Source organism: Eutrigla gurnardus, assembly GCF_963514095.1.
Source record: "Eutrigla gurnardus genome assembly, chromosome: 16".
Taxonomy (NCBI): domain Eukaryota; kingdom Metazoa; phylum Chordata; class Actinopteri; order Perciformes; family Triglidae; genus Eutrigla; species Eutrigla gurnardus.
The window spans coordinates 24,712,266-24,731,834 of NC_139927.1; positions in this window are offsets into that span (position 1 = coordinate 24,712,266).

Below are 19,569 nucleotides of genomic sequence, written 5' to 3' on the forward strand. Positions count from 1 at the left end.
TGTGTTGGTGCACAACGGATCATATTGCTTGGATGATTAGATTCAGTGATGTGGATGCAAATTAATTGAAACAGTTTGTATTATTCAGCATCAGTACAGAACTGAAATGACAGCTAGAGGGGAACTCAATCAATCAACCTTTATTTAATGGGAGCATTGGAAAAACGTTTTACAGTAACTAAAAAGTTACTGTAAAACGTAATGCGTTTCTCAGTAACGCATTACTTTTTGGTTTAAGTAACTGAGTTACTAACTGAGTTACTTTTTTACAAAGTAACTAGTAACTGTAACTAGTTACTATTTTTTAACACTGATGATATATAGGGTGTATGATAATAGGCTGGCAGCATTTGCTTCCTTATGCAACGTTCACACCGGACGCGATAGACGCGAATACAATCGCGTGAGACGCTTGTATCGCGCCGCTTGATCATTTTGGACTTTTTGCGTCATTCGCGTTAGACGCGCCATTCGCGCATGACGCTCATTTTTGAACCGGTGCCGCTCTAGCGGGGGAAACAAGGGCAGCGCCGGCGGGGGGCCGGCGGGTCACGTCGGCGGGTCACGTCGGCGGACCCTCCTCCTCCGCCTCGGGGTAAGTAGCTGGTTGCTGGTGTCGCAGTTGGAGACTGAATAAATGTTATATACACTGGATTTGAAACAACAGAATGACTATTGGGTTAAATTGCAGACCTTGAGTACCATACAGCCATATGCATATGTGCAAATACTCAAGGACATGCAACTACATCCTGGTCCTACTGAGTGGGCGATGGACGTCCCTCCTTGGGAGACCAGAACCTCTTCATTGCACAGATTTCCAACAAATCACTACCTCATGAAAACAACCACAAACCAACAAAACAACTTACAGTAACGCTTCATTTGAAGAGAGTATACATAAGCATTCATAACTAGGGGTGTGACGAGATCTCGTACCACGAGATCTCGCGAGATTAAAGTCGACGATATTTCCCGTCGCGTTAAAAATCCGTCTCGCGAGATTTGTGAGCTATACATAGCTGAGGTTTTACAGCCAGCTGTTACTGACTGGGAGCTTAAAAAACCCAACCACGGCATCACTTATTGTTACCGACAATGCAGTAATATGGACGTGGCCGTGCGCAACGCGGGATTGAAGTCGCACATCTGTTTTGCGCACACTATAAATCTTGCAACCCAAGCTTGCCTCGGTGTTCCCCGCGTCGCTCGTTTACTCGGGCGGGTGAAGGTGCGTGTCCACAGGCAGCGGTGTTTCCCCGCGTCCCATTCATTGTCTATGTGAAAAGGTGTGCAATGCATTTTGGTAGCGTTGCGGCGAATGTCGAGAGACGGCGCGCGAGTTGGCCGCTCCTCATTTGCCTAAAGTTGAAGTCGAATCTACTTTATGCTAATCAGAGGGGCCGGGCTCGACTCGCCGCCTCGGGAACGCTTGCGAACGCTCGCAAAAATGTGTTGTTTAAAGGAGAGCGCCTGTCAATCATCCTCTAGTGGCAGCCCACCAAGCGTGCAACACTGGGAAGCGGCGCGTCCACGCGCGTTTAAAATTGCCCCTGGGTCATTCCGTGTCATTTCATCAAATGCCTCCCACCTGACCATCTCAGAATGTCCTGAAAAAATTTGAGTACAAAGACACACTTGTTAATAGGACAAATCCAAAATATTAGGTCTCTACTCTCAACAGTTTTCTCATGAAACATCATTGAATGAAGGGTAGTTTAGACGGTTTTTGGCATCATACTCTGAAAAGCCATTTTTAAACGACATTATCTGGAAAACTATCTCACCTGTGGCCTTCAAAATTTCTACAGTGTATATCTGTTACTAATAGCCTCCAGACTTGGAATATCGGGGATGTAGCTCAATGATAACCTAGTATGGTAGGTACTTAAAATGAGGCTTGTTGAAATAAAGTAGTGCATTTGAAGAGTGGCTGAGCTCCCATGTTTACAGATAAAAGACTTCTATCACTTCTGCCTCTATCTCTGGTGTTAGCTTAAACATTCTACAAAATACGGTTTCTCTCAGATTATTAGTTTCACAGATATTAAGGCTCAAAAATGGAAGTTAACACATCTTTGCCCAACTTCAAAGTCATATTCCAAAAAACTGACAACACGTATCTGGTCCAAACTTACTTTATTTGAAAGATCATATTCTGGTTAAAATCATATTAAAAAATCAGGAGGGTGTTTTGCCTCATTTTGTCGCAGTGATTTTTTTAAAATCCTGATATTGGTGGGGTTTTTGTGGCTGGTTTTGGTACTGCATGTCCTAATAGCCTACTAGTAAACATCACAGGAGGGCAATTCAAATGTGTTTTTTACCATTTACCAAAGACTTATATGTGACTAAATGCTACTGATAAATTTAGCCTTACGAAAACATTAAAATATAGCACAGTTGTAGTTACAGAGGCAATAAGTCCTTGAATGTGAGTTCAACATGCTGAAACCATGAACAAACATAGCATAATATTGAAGACTGTACATTTTGTCATACTGTAAGTATATAAATTACACAACCAAATCAAATAATAATCTTAATTTGAGCATGAGATTTTACATTACAGTACAAAAGTCTCCAAAGTTTGATATTGAATAACAGTTTGTCTCTATGCTCAATGAGGGATCACACATTTTTCATCTTTTAGATCCAATTCCTTCGTCACATTCATTAATTTGTCAGTCACTTTACAAATTGTCTAATGTACATCTCTGCTCTGTTGTGCTCATCTTTTTTGATGGCATACATGCGCCCAGTTTCTGTAGAGGGAACGTCAAATCTTGCAATTCTATGCTGCAGTGGGACATTGCACATGTCTTCTCTTCTTGGCCAGTAGAAACTCTTGGTAGGGTCATGTGGGTGCATGAACTGAACCAGTACATCTTCATCTTCATCTGAAACATCTCTGATACTTCCTATCCACCATTTCTGATCATAACTCACATATTGTCTCATAGTGAGCATAGAGACAAACTGTTATTCAATATCAAACTTTGGAGACTTTTCTACTGTAATGTAAAATCTTTATGCTCAAATTAAGATTATTATTTGATTTGGTTGTGTAATTTATATACTTAAAGTATGACAAAATGTACAGTCTTCAATATTATGCTGTGTTTGTTCATGGTTTAAGACATTAAAAGCTGCTTTCAGCATGTTTACCTCACATTCAAGGACTTATTGCCTCTGTAACTACAACTGTGCTATATTTTAATGTTTTCGTAAGGCTAAATTTATCAGTAGCATTTAGTCACATGTAAGTCTTTGGTAAATGGTAAAAAACACATTTGAATTGCCCTGCTGTGATGTTTACTTGTAGGATATTAAGACATGCAGTACCAAAACCGGACACAAAAACCCCACCAATATCAGGATTTTAAAAAATCACTGCAACAAAATGAGGCAAAACACCCTAATGATTTTTTAATATGATTTTAACAAGAATATGATCTTTCAAAAAAAGTAAGTTTGGACCTGATACTTGTTGTCAGTTTTTTGGAATATGACTCTGAAGTTGGGCAAAGATGTGTTTACTTCCATTTTTTAGCCTTAATATCTGTGAAACTAATAATCTAAGAGAGACCATATTTTGTAGAATGTTTAAGCCAACACCAGAGATAGAGGCAGAAGTGATAGAAATCTTTTATCTGCAAAAATGGGAGCTCAGCCACTCTTCAAATGTACTACTTTATTTCAACAAGCCCCTTTTTAAGTACCTACCATACTAGGTTATCATTGAGCTACATCCCTGATATTCCAGGTCTGGAGGCTATTAGTAACAGATATACTCTGTAAAAATTTTGAAGGCCACAGGTGAGATAGTTTTCCAGATATTGCTGTTTAAAAATGGCTTTTCAGAGCATGATGCCAAAAACCGTCTAAACTACCCTTCTTTCAATGATGTTTCATGAGAAAACTATTGACAGTAGAGACCTAATATTTTGGATTAGTCCTATTAACAAGTGTGTCTTTGTACTTGAATTTTTTCAGGACATTCTGAGATGGTCAGGTGGGAAGATTTTCAGAAATTTGATGAAATGACACGGAATGACCCCCCTGTGGACACGTACCTTGACCCCCCCTGTGGACACGTACCTTGACTGCTTTTTTTCATCGTAGTTCAGCGGCTACCGCGGTGAAAATGTCCAAGCAGAAACGGCTACAATTGCCATCACACAAGTTAATGACGGGCACGTTGGATATGCTGGCTCGTTACCTTGAGCAGCAAGCTGCCATAGCAGCATCTCTGACCAGCCCTGAGATAAGACTGAACTCCCGAAGCATTGATACACTTGACAGCTGCGATGTCAGACATGCTGAAGATGCTGTAATTGCAGCATGTTGTTCATGACATACTTGGTCAGGCTCCGTTTGCACTATTTGCACTCTGTATTGACAAAGTAGAACTTTGATTTGGTTTTGCACATATTTACACTTGGGAAAAAGAAATATTTTATTTTATTTTAACTTTTATACATTTTAGTTTCAGTTTAAATTTGTGAAAGAAGAAGTTTATTAAAAGATCATGCTTACATCATGCATGTAAAGAGTTATAATAAAATATTTCAAAATGCATGTGCAACTCTGTTAAATTAAAGTCTGTTGGTCCAGTCATATATTTTGTCATTGTAGTTTTCTTAAAATCTCGTCTCGTCTCGTTCTCGTGAACCCAATATCGTGTCTCGTCTCGTCTCGTCTCGTGAGATGAGTGTATCGTCACACCCCTATTCATAACACATACATACACATTACATGACAGCTGACATAAACATAGGCCTATATATTGACTCATAAATGGTTATTATATGACTTTTAATGTCAAATTGACATCTTACTCTATGTCAAGTGACATAATGGTCAGTTGACAAACTGTCATACTTGTGTAGTGTAGTATGAGATTTACTTGTATAAATAAAGATTAAATAAACATCAAAATGACAGAACTTCATGACAATTGACATGGTCATTTTGCATGTTCCTCATATATATATATATATATATATATATATATATATTAAATTCAAACACTATTGTTAAATAGCAGCTTTTTTAACTTTAAGCACAGATTATCTCATGTGAACTACAGATTTCCAAAGAAACCATCAAGGCCATCAAAATTGACTGTCAGCTTGAAAAAGGCATATTTCTTGTATGCACTAACAGAACATTTCAAAAGGGTCCACAATAGAACATGCAAATATGGAAAAAAGAACAAGAAAACATTCTGCTGTGAAGTCAGAATGATAAATCCTTTTCACTCCATAGAACAACAATTCAGCGTAGTCCTCCTTTACATTCAGCCCGTTATGGAGACAGACCAGTCTGTTTAACTTGTCAGAGGACAAAGCAGCACACGCCACATCTAGTGTTTCTCATGCAGACAAATTACCGGGATAATTTTAAAAAACTGCTCGGCAATCGCTCGCCACGATCCCCCCTCCCCAGCCTCAGCCAAAATCTTACGCTGAACTCCGTTAAAAAGTAATGGCTAAAGGCTTTGCGGCACATGTCGTCATAGGTCTTACATCAGCCGCCACGGGAAGTAAACAAAACACAGCTGCGTTAATTTCGTTAAACAAAATTAACGCGTTAAATAATTCAAAATTAACACAAAGGTTAAAGTTTGACAGCACTAATTAGGGATGCACCGAAATGAAAATTTGTGGCCGAAGCCGAAGCCGAATAAAATTTAAACGCTTGGCCGAAGGCCGAATACCGAATACCGAATAATGAATGCGGTTTTTCACAATTTTTTTTATATTGCATAAATAGCCTTAGACATGTTTTTCAAATAAAGTAAATTTTTATTGAATATTGACATTTTTTTTAATATTCCAGTAGCCTTTGCTTTTCAAAAAAAGCACAAAGTTTTTCATTTATATTAGGCCTTCAAACAAAACATGCATTCAAAAAAAAAATAAAGTGCATTAAAGTGGATAAACCCACAACAAATGAATTTTAAATGATAAATTAAAGCAGAAGTGCTAAAGGTCTTTGCTGAGGCACCTCCTCGAGATAGTTTGGCTGAACATTCGTTGCAAACTGCAATTCTTTTGTCACTTTCCGACACTTTAAAATATCTCCACACTGCTGACATTTTTCCGAAGGCGCCGGGTTATGACGTCACCGCGTCACTGCACGTTGGTTGATTGCGTCACCGCGTCAAAAAAAAAAAATTGCGTCATTGCGTCACACGCCACTATTCGGCCTTGCTTTTAACTCATTCCACCGAAGGCCGAATGTGGCTTTTTTTTGCCATTTTCGGCCGAATATATTCGGTTACCGATTATTCGGTGCATCCCTAGCACTAATATAGCACTCGGTTTGAACTGCAGCAGATCGGTGAGTGTACACCCCTGGACAAACACGCGCGCACACACACACACACACACACACACACACACACACACACACACACACACACACACACACACACACACACAAATCCTGTCTTAAACACTGATTAAAATACTCTATTGTTGCTGTGTTGATGTATAGATCAAGAATGTTACTAGAGGGCGCTTAATGCTTGGGAGGAACGTTAAACCCCCATAGAAGCAAGAACTGCAGGATTTATTATGAATGCATGCTAAAGATATGTGCCTCTTTCTGTTCTGGGGGGGAAGTGCCCGCACACACACACACACACACACACACACACACACACACACACACACACACACACACACACACACACAGCAGAGAGCAGAGAAAAGCATTAGAATGACACTCAAAAACAGAAGGCCATAAAAACGTGAATAAAATAAAGATAGAATAAAATGAGATTTTATTGAATTAACTAAATTGAATTAAATACATAAAATGATTTAAAAATTGCAAATAGACTGGATCATAATAAAGTTTGAATGCAGTTACAGTTAGTAATACATTGTAAGTTGCCCCAAATGGAACAAATTGGTGCAATCATTTCGATTAAAAAAGTGTTGCATTTGAGATCTTCAATAAGTTAGTCAAGTCAATTTTATTTATAAAGCCCACCTTCATCAGCTGAAAAACAATTTACCTGGTATTTAATAGTGTTAAAGTGTTGAATGATTCAGGTCTAAATCTTCCCATTGGAAGTAGTGCAAAGTAATTGAATGCTGCTATTGTATTATGAACATAAGCCCCTTTTAACCTGTCTTCTAGTCAGGCCCGCCGACGGGCCGTTTTGCACTAGTTTTCCCATTCATTCTGTTTATCCATCCATCCATCCATCCATTTTCTTCCGCTTTATCCGGGACCGGGTCGCGGGGGCAGCTGCCTGAGCAGGGACGCCCAGACTTCCCTCATTCTGTTTACTCGCATATTATTTTTTTGTGTCTGAGTCATATTACACATCATTTGAAAGCTACGAGTCTCGCGAATCGAAAAAGTACGCCGTTTTATGCTCACGGAAAACACATCAAAAGCAAACACAGCATGTGTGCAAGGAGTGCACAGAAAAATAACAACAATATGACAGGAGTTCCCTACCTTTCGAGCTGTCTCGAAGTCCAAAAAGAACATGTTGCATGCTAATCCTTATATCCAGAGAACGGTAAGAGTCCAACGAACAAAAGTAGCTACTTCGTTTAGTCCCACGAGCACGCGATCTCTGGTAATCATCCATAACACGCCATGTGTTGACGTTGTGAGTTTCTGAACAAAAGATTGTTTATAGCTGTTTATCGCTAGTTATCGCTCTTCGATGACGGACTTTGCTAACTCCGTGTAGCGCTACTTCCTGGCGACAAAACAAGCCCCCTTCCACGATCCTACGATCCGGATTGGCTGAAAAAACTGTCCATCAAGAGAGCCAGTGCGTCACTGCCTCTCGGCTGACCAACCACGAGAATCCCCAGGCAGAGAGCCAATAGGCAGAGGAGTACATTTTTGACTGACAGGTCTTATAGCCAATGAGCTTACGATTCCAGCGGTATGTTACATGAGGGGAGGGGGCTTGAGGCTGAGAGCGCAGCAGCTCAGAAAGGTCAGACTGTGACCTGCAGATATGATAGTTATGCAGCGTCTCATTACAGAAGGCTGTTATGTAAAGAAACATTAAAAAAATGTTGGTTTTATTAGTAGTAGTTGTAGAACTGGTGAAATAAACAACAAAAAAAGTAGAAATATATACCTAAAAATACCCATAATCTCATTTGGAACACTTTGTTCCAGATGCAGCTCCGTCTGACATTGCCCTACAACACTGCACTTGCAAAGCTCATTTTTGGGTGTCTTTTTATCTACTTTCTACCAGTTGTTGGTCAGGCTTGTGGCTGTGGCTTCATTCAACTTTTAGGCCTATCTATAACAGCCACAGCGAACTTGTTTCATTCAAAAAGAAAAATAATTTAGGCGAGGCAAAAATGTATGTTTGAGCTGCAGTAACTCAGTGTCAGTAACACTTAGAGTAAATCTGACACCTGCAGAAGAAAATTCAAAGGGTTATCTTTCAGGAATGCTCAGCTTTGTGCCTGTAGTCATAGGGGTTCAAAAACAGTAACCATTTTACTTTGGGTATGTCGTTTTCAGCCTTTTCTTCAAAAATAGGACGGCTTTGCAAGAGATGATTCTGCCATAATGGCGGAAAGGCGAGCCAAAATATGCCGTGAACCGGATGGTTTAAATAGAACTTGTTTGTGCCGTAATACCGCATCGGTGTCTGAGTTTAGATAGAACTTATCGCTGACAACAATGAGCAGGACTACCTGAACCAAGTGGAAGATCTGGCACTGTGTACCAGACCAACAACCTGGCCCTCAACATCAGTAACACTAAGGAAATGGTGGTCGATTACAGGAGGAAACAGGGCAGTGGGCTCAACCCACTCATCATCAGTGGAGAATCTGTAGAGAGGGTCCCCAGTTTTAAGTACCTGGGAGTGCACCTCACTCAAGACCTCTCATGGTCACTGCACACGGGCCACTTGGTCTCAAATGCAAGCAAAGCAAAACCTGAGGACCTTCTACTCCAGCCATTGAGAGTATCCTCACAGGTTGGACCTCAGCCTGGTATGGAAGCTGCACTGCACAGGACTGAGCTGCATTACAGAGGGTGGTATGCTCGGCAGAGTGTACCATTGTAGCGGGTTTGACACATTTAACCTTTGTGTCGTGTTTGTTTCTCCCCCCTTACTTTAGTGTTCCCGGTCAAATTTGACCGGCCTGTTTTAACTGCTCTTACATTAACACAAAAAACACTGATCATCACCAAATTTTATTTTACACCCCTTTAAGCTGTTAACAATGTCTCAGACTACTGGTTTACATGAATAACTGCAGTAATTATTGAAATTGTACACTTTATTCCAAAATTTGCGTGTATTGTAAAAAAATAAATCAAAACAGAGACCAAATTCACAAAACATCAGAAAATCAGCATGAACACATCATCCATGTGTGTGTGTGTGTGTGTGTGTGTGTGTGTGTGTGTGTGTGTGTGTGTGTCTTCACACACAGGATTGGCATTTTGCAATCAGGTCGGAATGTGCCTTGCAAACGTAGGCAAGGTCGGAAAGGTTGTGAAGTTCTGTCATCAAATCGGAAAACTTGTGAGTGGACATGAAACTGTTGCAGGGACATAGTTGACCAGAATATAGGCCTCCCTGACTCCGCATCCCACAGACTTTTTGTAGCCTCATTGTTGGACCGATATACTCCTGCTAAAATCAACAGACCCATGTAGGCTTGGAGGTCTACCTGGTTCAATGCTTTCCATGTGTCTGCAAACACACGCCTCCCCTCCAGGTTTGTCATCAGTATAATTTCCATAATGGACTCTGGTAAAAAGAGTTGGAAGCTGGACTTGATGTCATCCACATGAGATGTTGCGTTCCGTGTTGGCCCTGGCATCATCGTAACAATATCCTAAACTCTTGCTCTGCCTCCTCTGTCCTGGGTGGATGAATACCAGAGCATGTTGCCATCCTTGGACTGGAATGTCATCTCAGGTGCCTCTTACTCAGGTTCCTCTTCCTCAGGTGCCTCTTCCCCAGGTTCCTCTTTCTCAGAAGGTAAAGACACCATCATGACTATTGATTACCGCTTTTCCAAAATGGTGCACTTCATCCCCCTCTCCAAGCTGCCTTCTTCCACGGAGACTGCTAACTTCATGGTGGACCACGTATGGGATCCCGCTAGATATTGTGTCGGACCGGGGCCCCCAGTTCACGTCCCAGGTCTGGAAGGCGTTTTGCCTGGCGCTGGAAGCCACGGTGAGCCTCTCTTCAGGGCAGGGCCGGACTGGGAGACTTTTTCAGGCCAGGAGTCAGTCATGTAACCAGGCCACCCTGGCCTTGCCCACACGCGCACGTTCACGCCCACACCTACATGCATTGGCACGCATGTACACGCACATGCACGCACGCACGAACACACACACACACACACACACACACACACTGCATTCCAAATAGAAGTTCAAATATGGGACCTATGTACAAACTAAGTTAGGAATATACAGTAACTTTTGTGTTTGGGGCCGGGCTGGTAAAATACAGTAACACAACAATCCTCAGCAAAATCCACTAACACACTTACTAGAAGAGAATAAAGGTTTAACGCAGTGCCAAGGTTACTTAGGCTACGTTCACACCGCAGTTACAAGTGACCTGAATCTGATTTTTTCGCTCATATGTGACCCATATCTGATTTGCTTTTGACAATGTGAACAGCACAAGTCGCATTGAATCTGACATTTTCTAATCAGATTCAGGCCACATTTAAATGTGGTACTGAATCGGATACGTATCGGATTTTTTTGAATGCGACCGCAGTCTGAACAGCCAGGTCGCATTTAATGCGACTTTGATGTCATTCTGACCCGCGCTGCACTGTTTTGTAAATGAATGACAAATAAAGTTGATTGAAAAGCGGGCGGGAGCCAAAACAAACATGGAGGACATCAGCAGTGAATTTTCTTTCTCCTCTTCCTCCTTCGTGCAATCACCCGCTCACAAATTTGCCGGCTGCCGCCACACACTGTTTTTAGCATGAAGCCATACAGTCCCACGTTACCGGTTGCCGTTGCCATGTTCGCTTCCGTAAACACCACTGTCATCAATGTCATCAATGATCAACTGCGCATGCGGGTCACTTCAGGAGCGCCGCATTTAAAGAGGTAATGTGAACAGCCAAACAAAAAATCGGATTTGAGCCATAAATCGGAATTGTGCATTAAGACCTGCGGTGTGAACGTAGCCTTAAACATATCATGTGGAATGTCAACTGCCTCTTTGGCATAATTTTTATGTGTAGCCTACAATATAACCTAATAAACAAAGACCAAATCAAACAATTAATCAGCTATGAGGGGACAGCCTTTGAATACATGTTCACAGAACATGCACACACTGATAGACGCAATGTATAATACAGTCCGAGAGTATAGTTCCTAATAAGCAATCACATAATATTGACTCATATTCTAATATAGGGCTGGGATACATAACAGCAAGTCAGCAACAGACAGCAAAATTCAACACCACTAGTGCTTAATAGAATGGCAGCTATTACCGTTTATGTCAAATGGCAGTGCCTGTTGGTGTTATGTCTGCAACTTGCATGTTGTTGCTCTAGAAATGATTCTGTACCTTCTGCCAACTGCTCTGCACTGGCTTCTCCTGAAGTACCAGCAGGACTTGTGTCATCACCATCACCACCTTTGAATAGCAAACATATGCTTACAGTGTTTTTCCATACACTATAGCTCATACAGTAAGATAGTGTAGCCTATGTCTCACTTAATGTGCCCTTGTATTCATATACATAATAATGGAATGATAACAGTAAATAAAAAAGTGGCTTGTTTAATTTCATGGCCAGGACCTATAGCCTACTGTGTAAAAGTGTACAGCCTCAAGGACCCAGGTCCCTGGACCTCAAGAACCAGTGTTTTTTTGTTGTTGTTGTTGTTGTTGTTGTTGTTGTTGTTGTTTTTTACATAACTTACTTGCAGAGGTATCTTGGCTGGGGGGGGGGGCGGGGGCCTGAATAAATTTGTCAGTTTGGCCGCACACAATGATTAAGTGGATAAACGGTCCGCTCTGATCTACCGGGAGCCGCTCCGTGAGTCGGTGTCCAGCTCACAACAACAGCTAACAACAGCGATTAATTAACATAGTGTAGAGTTATGATTAGCGTAATGCGTAAGTTTTTCCTGCTTCCTAGTGTTGCGCAGCCAGGTTTCTAACCTGCGCAAGGCTGGGAAAGAGCGCTCGGATGCCGCAGGGAGGCTGACCCCTAGTTCCGACGTCTATGCTGCTTACGTTTGTTTCGTGAATAATGTTGTTACTCGACAGCTCAAAGTATTCGAAATATCCCGCCCCGTCAAGCTATGATACTAACTTAGTTAGCCAAGCTCAACTTACCTGTCTAGGAGAAGTGTAGCCAATTCTGCATCCGATTTCAAATTCCTCTCAGCTTTCAACTGTCTCCACCGTTCAAATGCATCCCCTATATAGACCCTCGCTTTGCCTCGGTTTTTATCTTGGCGTTTTTGTGAATCATAACGAGCTCTTTTGGGTTTCGTTGCCTCCGCCATTGTAGCTCAGTCGAAACTGGCAACCCGTGGTTGCTCGGCAGCTGAGACTCTACTGACTGCAATTATTTGTAGACGCCAGTGGGTGGCGCCACGTGCCAAAACATGTTTTCAAAACATAAACATGATTTGCGGTCCGCAAAAGATTTTTTTAAATGCGAATATTTTGGCTGTACTGTTGTTGTTAGTGAGTTCAGTATGTTATTGATCATTATTCCTGAGTCTCTATGACATATTAGGATGATTTTACGGCCAGTTGCTTTAGATTTCTTACATATTGTACCTTTTAACCTTGAATCTAACCCTGAACTCTGAGTCGACCAATGAGTTTTTCGGTTCCAGAACAGCTGTTTTGAATTAGTTTAATCAACTCTGAGCGTGTAAACTCTGAGTTACGCGCGTGCCTGCCGACTCTACAAAACCATGATCAATGGAGCTCCAATACTACGATTCACCATGGCAACCGGGAGAGAGTTATTACATATTACTGTGTTCATGGAGAAAACAAGCTCATCCTTAGAAAGTGGAGCAACGTAACTGCAGCAAACCAGAGATAGTTGGCGTGGAAGATATTTACTGCCTGCGTAGAACTGAATGAAACAGTCATTTAATCTTAAACTGATACCGTTTTATTTTTGGGTGTGCAAAATAAGAACGTGGCTGCAGTCGTAAATTAAGCATAAGAATATTGCGCAAATAAGGCATATGGTTTTAATCATATTTCACACATTAAAGAGAGTAAATATAAGCTGCTGTTTTGACAAAGAAATGTACTTAAACATTTCAGAACACTCGATGTCTCCCGATGTAAAGCTGCTTGAATAACTTTTACTTCCATATCGATGGTTGACGGGGAAAAGAGTTGGTTCAGATTCCGGAAAAAGGCGGAGACCTGTAGGGAGTTTGTTGAAGAAAACCTACCAGCGAACAGGTTAGGTTCACAGAGTCAGTTACCATGGTAACAATCAGAGTATCCCTCTTCTCAGGCTTAACAAACTCAGAGTTCTAACTAAACCTGCTTTCTGAAACACCCCCCTGCTGTGTGGATCTGCTGTGAGTAGGCTTGAAAGCAGATAACCGAGTATTTAAAACGTTTAAATACAGAATTGATGCGTCATCTGATCAGCCTGGTATGATATTGGTAAGCTGTACTAATAACCTGATAAAAATGAAACGGTTAAGTTCAACAAAGTCAACAGAATATAAAATAAAGGAATTTTCAACACAAAACATTTAAACTGGATGATAAAGCACTTTGAAATGAATCACTGAGTCAATGGATTGTTCGAGGAGGAGGCAAGTTTCTTGTATTTCACATCACTTGATTTATTTTTTGTTTAAAAATTAATCAGTGGTTTAACAATGTCGGACTATTGAAAGCAAAATGAACTGAAACGGACATCATTACTTTACCATTAATTTTTAACAACCAAGTTTTCCTTTTAAAAGCAACGGTGTTGGTCAGGTCTCTCCCTCCAGCTCTCAGCCCAACTCCCTCCACCTATCACAGATTATAAACCCCCACATAACGCAGACATTAACAAATGTTTGACATTTGCTCCCTGTCCAATCACTCAATATCCAAGTTTGAGCACATGTTTAATCAACATTCATATCCTCTGGGGATGAACAGGGAGCTCTCTGCTCCAACACTTCCACCACATTAGGTCTGCTTCCCTGGGCCCAATTGGTTAGAGTCACTGTTTAGCTTGTCTCAAAAGATGCCCTCCATAGGCCCTGATGATCATGGCAGTGCCAAATCATCTGCACAGGGGAATGCAGATGATGCACCTACTATAAAAGGCTCAAGAAAAATCCCCCCTAAAACCTGGCACTTGTCTTTTCTTCTCTTCTTTCTCCTCACCTTTCTGCCGGGCCCTGGTGGCTGTCGGCCCACCCAACTCCAGCAGGAGGAGATGAGCTGCTCTACTCATTGACAGGGTTTAACAAAGCAGTTTTACTTTGAATACACTGAGGAAAAGAGAAATAGAGTTACAGAAAAATCAAACCAGGATCAACCCTGTGTGTGTGTCCAATTAACGTTAGTTCTTATCAACATCTCAGGAATTGTTGGACCTTGCGGACAGATCTTCCTCTTTCATCCTTCAACCACCTTCTTGATGAGGCTGGCCTTGTGATATTTGCTCATATCCAAAAACCAGTTGATATCTGAGCCCTGCATAATCCTTCAAAGTAGATGTAGATTCTCCTTTTATTTTGGCAATGCATCTCTTCTCCAGCTCTCCAATTGTTTGGTTTGTCACCAACACAGAGCTGGACGTAAACAGGAAAGATGTGTCAAAAAGAGACGCTAATATTTGTGAATGTACTGTACACATGTTCCTTTAATTAATATTATTTAGTGTTGATTCTAAAAGGCATGTATGAACGACGTCTGTCTATATAAGTCAAAATGTGTAGATTGTAAACATGAATAATAATTGTACGCAGACAGAATCCAAACAGACCAGGACAAAACATGTGTCATAGGAATTTGCAGACTGCTGATCAAACAGAGATCACGTCTGTATGTATGTGTGGTATAAGTGGATGTGTCAGCCAATGATGGATGACGATGGGAATGTGCTGCATCCCTGAAGTCTTGTACAACCGGCCCGATCCCCCATCCATCTGAGGCTGCCCTGGCTACCTCATCTGTCAGGGAAAAGCCATTTTCTGTGCAGCAGTGCATGCTGCTTTAGGTTATTCCATGTATTTATTACAAACCAGGATATGGTCCTCCCAGCATACTGTACAGCAGTAAATACTCACCAGCCTCTTCATTTTCACTCTGTGTTTTCATTCTAAGAATCAAAAGTGCTGGATTGAAATAAGATTCTTTTCAATGAATGCATCTCCTCCACCGTTCACCCACAGTTAATGTGAAAGAAGGAGCCAATATTTATCTGTCTCTGAACTGTGTCGGGATAATGTGAGATGGGTCATGTTTGGAGACTGTCGTGCTCGGAGAAACCACACAGGGAGACAAAGATAGGGCCACCGTCATCATTAATCTTAGTCAGTGGGCAAGGCAGGCCCAATCTGCATGTCCAGGGCAGTGACAAATGCCACTATTGGATTGGGGTGTTGCATCTCCCTGGCTTCATTTCCCGTTAATGTCACATCCATCACGAGTGGCCCTGTCCTGCCACGTCAAAGGAGACGAGACTGGTACAAGAATTAATTGGAAGGACAGAGTGCGTTGATAGGCTGGAGCCAGCATCTGGACACAGGAAATGTTCACAATATGTGAAGAAGAGTTTTTTTGCAAAAAAAAAAAAAAAACTCAAATGATTTTAATTAGCATTATAAATGCCAGAAAACACTTTTTATTCCAATGTTCTGGCGATCAGTGACGTACTACTGCCCTCTTGTGAAACCAAAAGATGAATTATGTTAATATTAAGTAAATGGATGAAAAGATAGTCATAATTCATTTTTACCATATCTGCAGGATTACATGAATATTATAATAATTATCACATAATGTATCACTGTTACATCAATCAGGATGCTATAATGAACTTTTCTATTTTATCAAATGAACTCATATTGACAGAAAAAAGCACAAGATTATGTTCAATGAGAATGCTTTTCATGTCTGATCTATCTCTACGATATATGCACATGAAGACAGTATGGGGAAGATTAGGACCTAAGTTAAGGAAGTATGCTGAACAAGGACACGATGGGCCCTAGTTTCGTACAGCAGGCGCATTCGGAGCTCAGTGCACTCCTCCCATCACTCCTACCCCAGCAAGTGGTAAAGAGGGAAGAGAGAAGGCGTGAGTTGGAGACGAGGAGGAGAGAAGGTGTGGAGTGGGATTAACACAGCTGATTCAGATCTTCACCAATCAAATGAGCTCCTCTCCTAACCTTTAATGCGCCGAGGCTAGGTGCAATGCAAGTTTCGTCACTTGACAACCCAATGACAGAAGACAGCAGCAGCAGAGCCAGATGGCTGAGAGAGATGTGAACTCGTTAGTTTGCATCACAGTTTCAGCTGTGTTAATTCAGTCAGGCTGAGTTTCCGTTACGCGTGCCATCCGCCTTTGATCTGACGTCAGATGTGACGGGACAATCTATATAGATATAAATTCACGTGTTGATTCAATTAGTTGCATTAAATTGTGTTTGTTGTGATTATTTATTGCATTTAAATGTGCCCGAAACTGTGGAAACCTGCCTGTGAGGTCTTGGTGATGTGTGCGCACTGCGCGCCGGTGAGCCAAACTGCCACTCTGCCAGCTGTAATTCGGCTAGCACCGAGAGTAGACCAGGTTGGAGCTGGCGGGCTTTTGGCGCAGACTCGGCGAGGCTTTTTGGCACGAAAACTTCCACTGCGCTAAGCTGAATCTGTGACGCCTCCCCCTGCTATGCCACCACACCCATCTTGGCGCAGGCGATCCACCATACTGCCAAATTGGCCGTGCACAAGGCTGCGCTGGTCGCAACTTGCATTGCGCCGGCTCCGTCACCCTGCGCTGCGCCACGAAACTAGTGTTATTCAGAGAGACGAGCTGTTCCCAATGACCACAAACCTGCTGTCAACAGAGACATGGTCCATTAAATTTGAATACATGTCTCTCCTGGAAGACTTCCGCGGTCTTGGACCACTGGACTGCCACGACCACAGACTCTCATCCTCATAAGCGTGACACTTTACATTAACGTTATAATCCAAAAATGTTCATATTGAGATTTAGCAATCTCAAATCAACAGTCATGACTAGCAGAGATGATGTCTACCGTGCATGCAGCCTGTTGCAGTTTTTGCTGCTTGTTTTCTAAGTTTCTACGATTTTCCAGGTCCACATTTTAGTTTCTAACTTAGTTAAGATGTTGTGTTTTTCACCCTGGAATTAGGCTGACTGCTTCCATACCGCCAAGCAGCTCCATGGGATGGTGCGGAAGTGGTCGGCAAGGTGATCAAAATTATAGATATCCCCACAGAAATCTGGAACGGTGGCGACACCTCCTGAAGCACCCCTATTATTTGTCCTGTACCCAAGTATGTGTAATGCCTTCTCTCTGTTTTCTCTCCATTGTTTTTAAATTGAACCTGGAATTATGTGTTTTTTCTCTGCTGTATTGTTTTACGTTGCCTCCAACACTTTTCAGATTTTTACCCCACAGACAGAGACGGCGTCATTTCCTATAATTTATCACGGGAGCTGCAAAGCCGCATCATTGGCTGGTTTACTGCTCCTGTTGCCATATATCATAACACAGACCATAACTAATCAATGACAAAATCCATTAAATAAAAAAAACTAAATACAATTTTAATCTATGTAATCGATTGGTTGTTGCAGCCCCTGTCCTGTAGTGCCACATAGCGCACACAGCTCCAACTCCACACAGGAAGAAACGTCTGACTCGTAGTTTCTGATGGTCTCAAGAAATATGATTTTGGCCACATGATGATGCTGTAATTTACACCCCAAAATGTAATTTTTTATAGGCCAGGCCTCTCACAATGTATATCTGATTGACTTGAGATGTGATGTTGAGCTCAATGTGTGATTCTTCATATAGATTCATGTAGGATCTACATAGAAGTGAGTCAGTTGCACTGGGACAAACTGGAATGATGTTCTTCCATCATCAAACACACTGTACACAAGAGAATAGAGATCTAGTTCTACTCCAGACACAGACCACAGGATACTGTATCTGCTTTCAGACACACCACAGTTGGTGGACAGTGTTGGTTCTGAATCCATACCCAGACCAGCGGAGGGTCCTGGTCCTGACAGCAATCTGATAACAGGCCTCTCCTGAATGATTGGATCAGGCAGCTCAGCCCTTCAGCCAAACACCAAGACAAGCCTGTCCCTGTGTGTTACAGTGATTCTCTGCACACAGATGATAAGGGATGAAGGATTTTCTCATCCTTCCACAGAGATGGGTCCAGGACTTGTCAGGTGCCACAGGCGGTTTGTAGAGGGAGTGTTGAAGCCCCCCCCCCATTCTAAATAAAAATCAATGTAGCTGTGTCCCAATTCAGGGTCTGCAGCCTTCGGGGGACCCAGCCTAAGCGGTCTACGGAGGCAATGCCTACAGAGACTCCTCCGAAGGCTGGGTCAACCGTCGGTAAATGGGACGGTCTAACCTACGGAGCATTTCCTGATTGCGTCGTGACGTCATCACTTCTGCCAAGCCTGGGAAAAACACCGGTCATAACTAAAAATACAACTGATAGCCGACATTACATAAAATACAACTGACAGACGACATTAGCTACATAAAATACAACTGACAGACAATACGACAGACGACAATGATGGAGCTAGAGGTTTTGCTTTTGTTTTTTTAATATTTTTTTTGTTGGAGAAAGAGGAGAGGCTACGGCGAGAGGAGAGGCGGCTACGGCGAAAGCACCGGCGGCTTGTTTATCTCAGGCCAGGAGAGAGCCGTGGGGAGGTAACGCAAAAGCTGTTATTTTAACCCATATTAATGTTCATACATAGCTAGCGTAGACCGTGGTGATTAATATACCCTTTAATAAACGATACCGTTTACAAGCCATATTAAGTATAGATTGACATGGTTAATGTCATTTAACCATAAGACTTGATACAGGGTTCGTACAGGTGCTTAAAATCTAAAATCTTTGAAAATGCTGTAATTTTAATGGTGTGTTTTTAAGGTTTGGTTTATGAAGTGATTGAATTGAATAGTAAAATGTGTACGAACCCTGTAAATAACCCTGACTTAATTCAATATTAAAATGGTGTGTCTTTAAACATCAAAACCATATTGAGAAGCCAAAGTGGATAGATGGACAGATAAAGCATTATTGGTCTAACATTATTATTATATTTGTCCTATTGACTGAAATTCAATAGCTATTGTTTAATCATTTATGTCCTCCTGTCTTTATCCATCCAGACAATGCCACTGTACTGCCGGATCAATCTAGACATTCCAATTTTTCAACTTTACTTCGACAATCATGACACGACCAAAGACTTCAGGCTGAGCAGAGAGTCCCTGCCGGTGCTGCTGGACCTTCTCCACCAGGAAAGACGACATGGA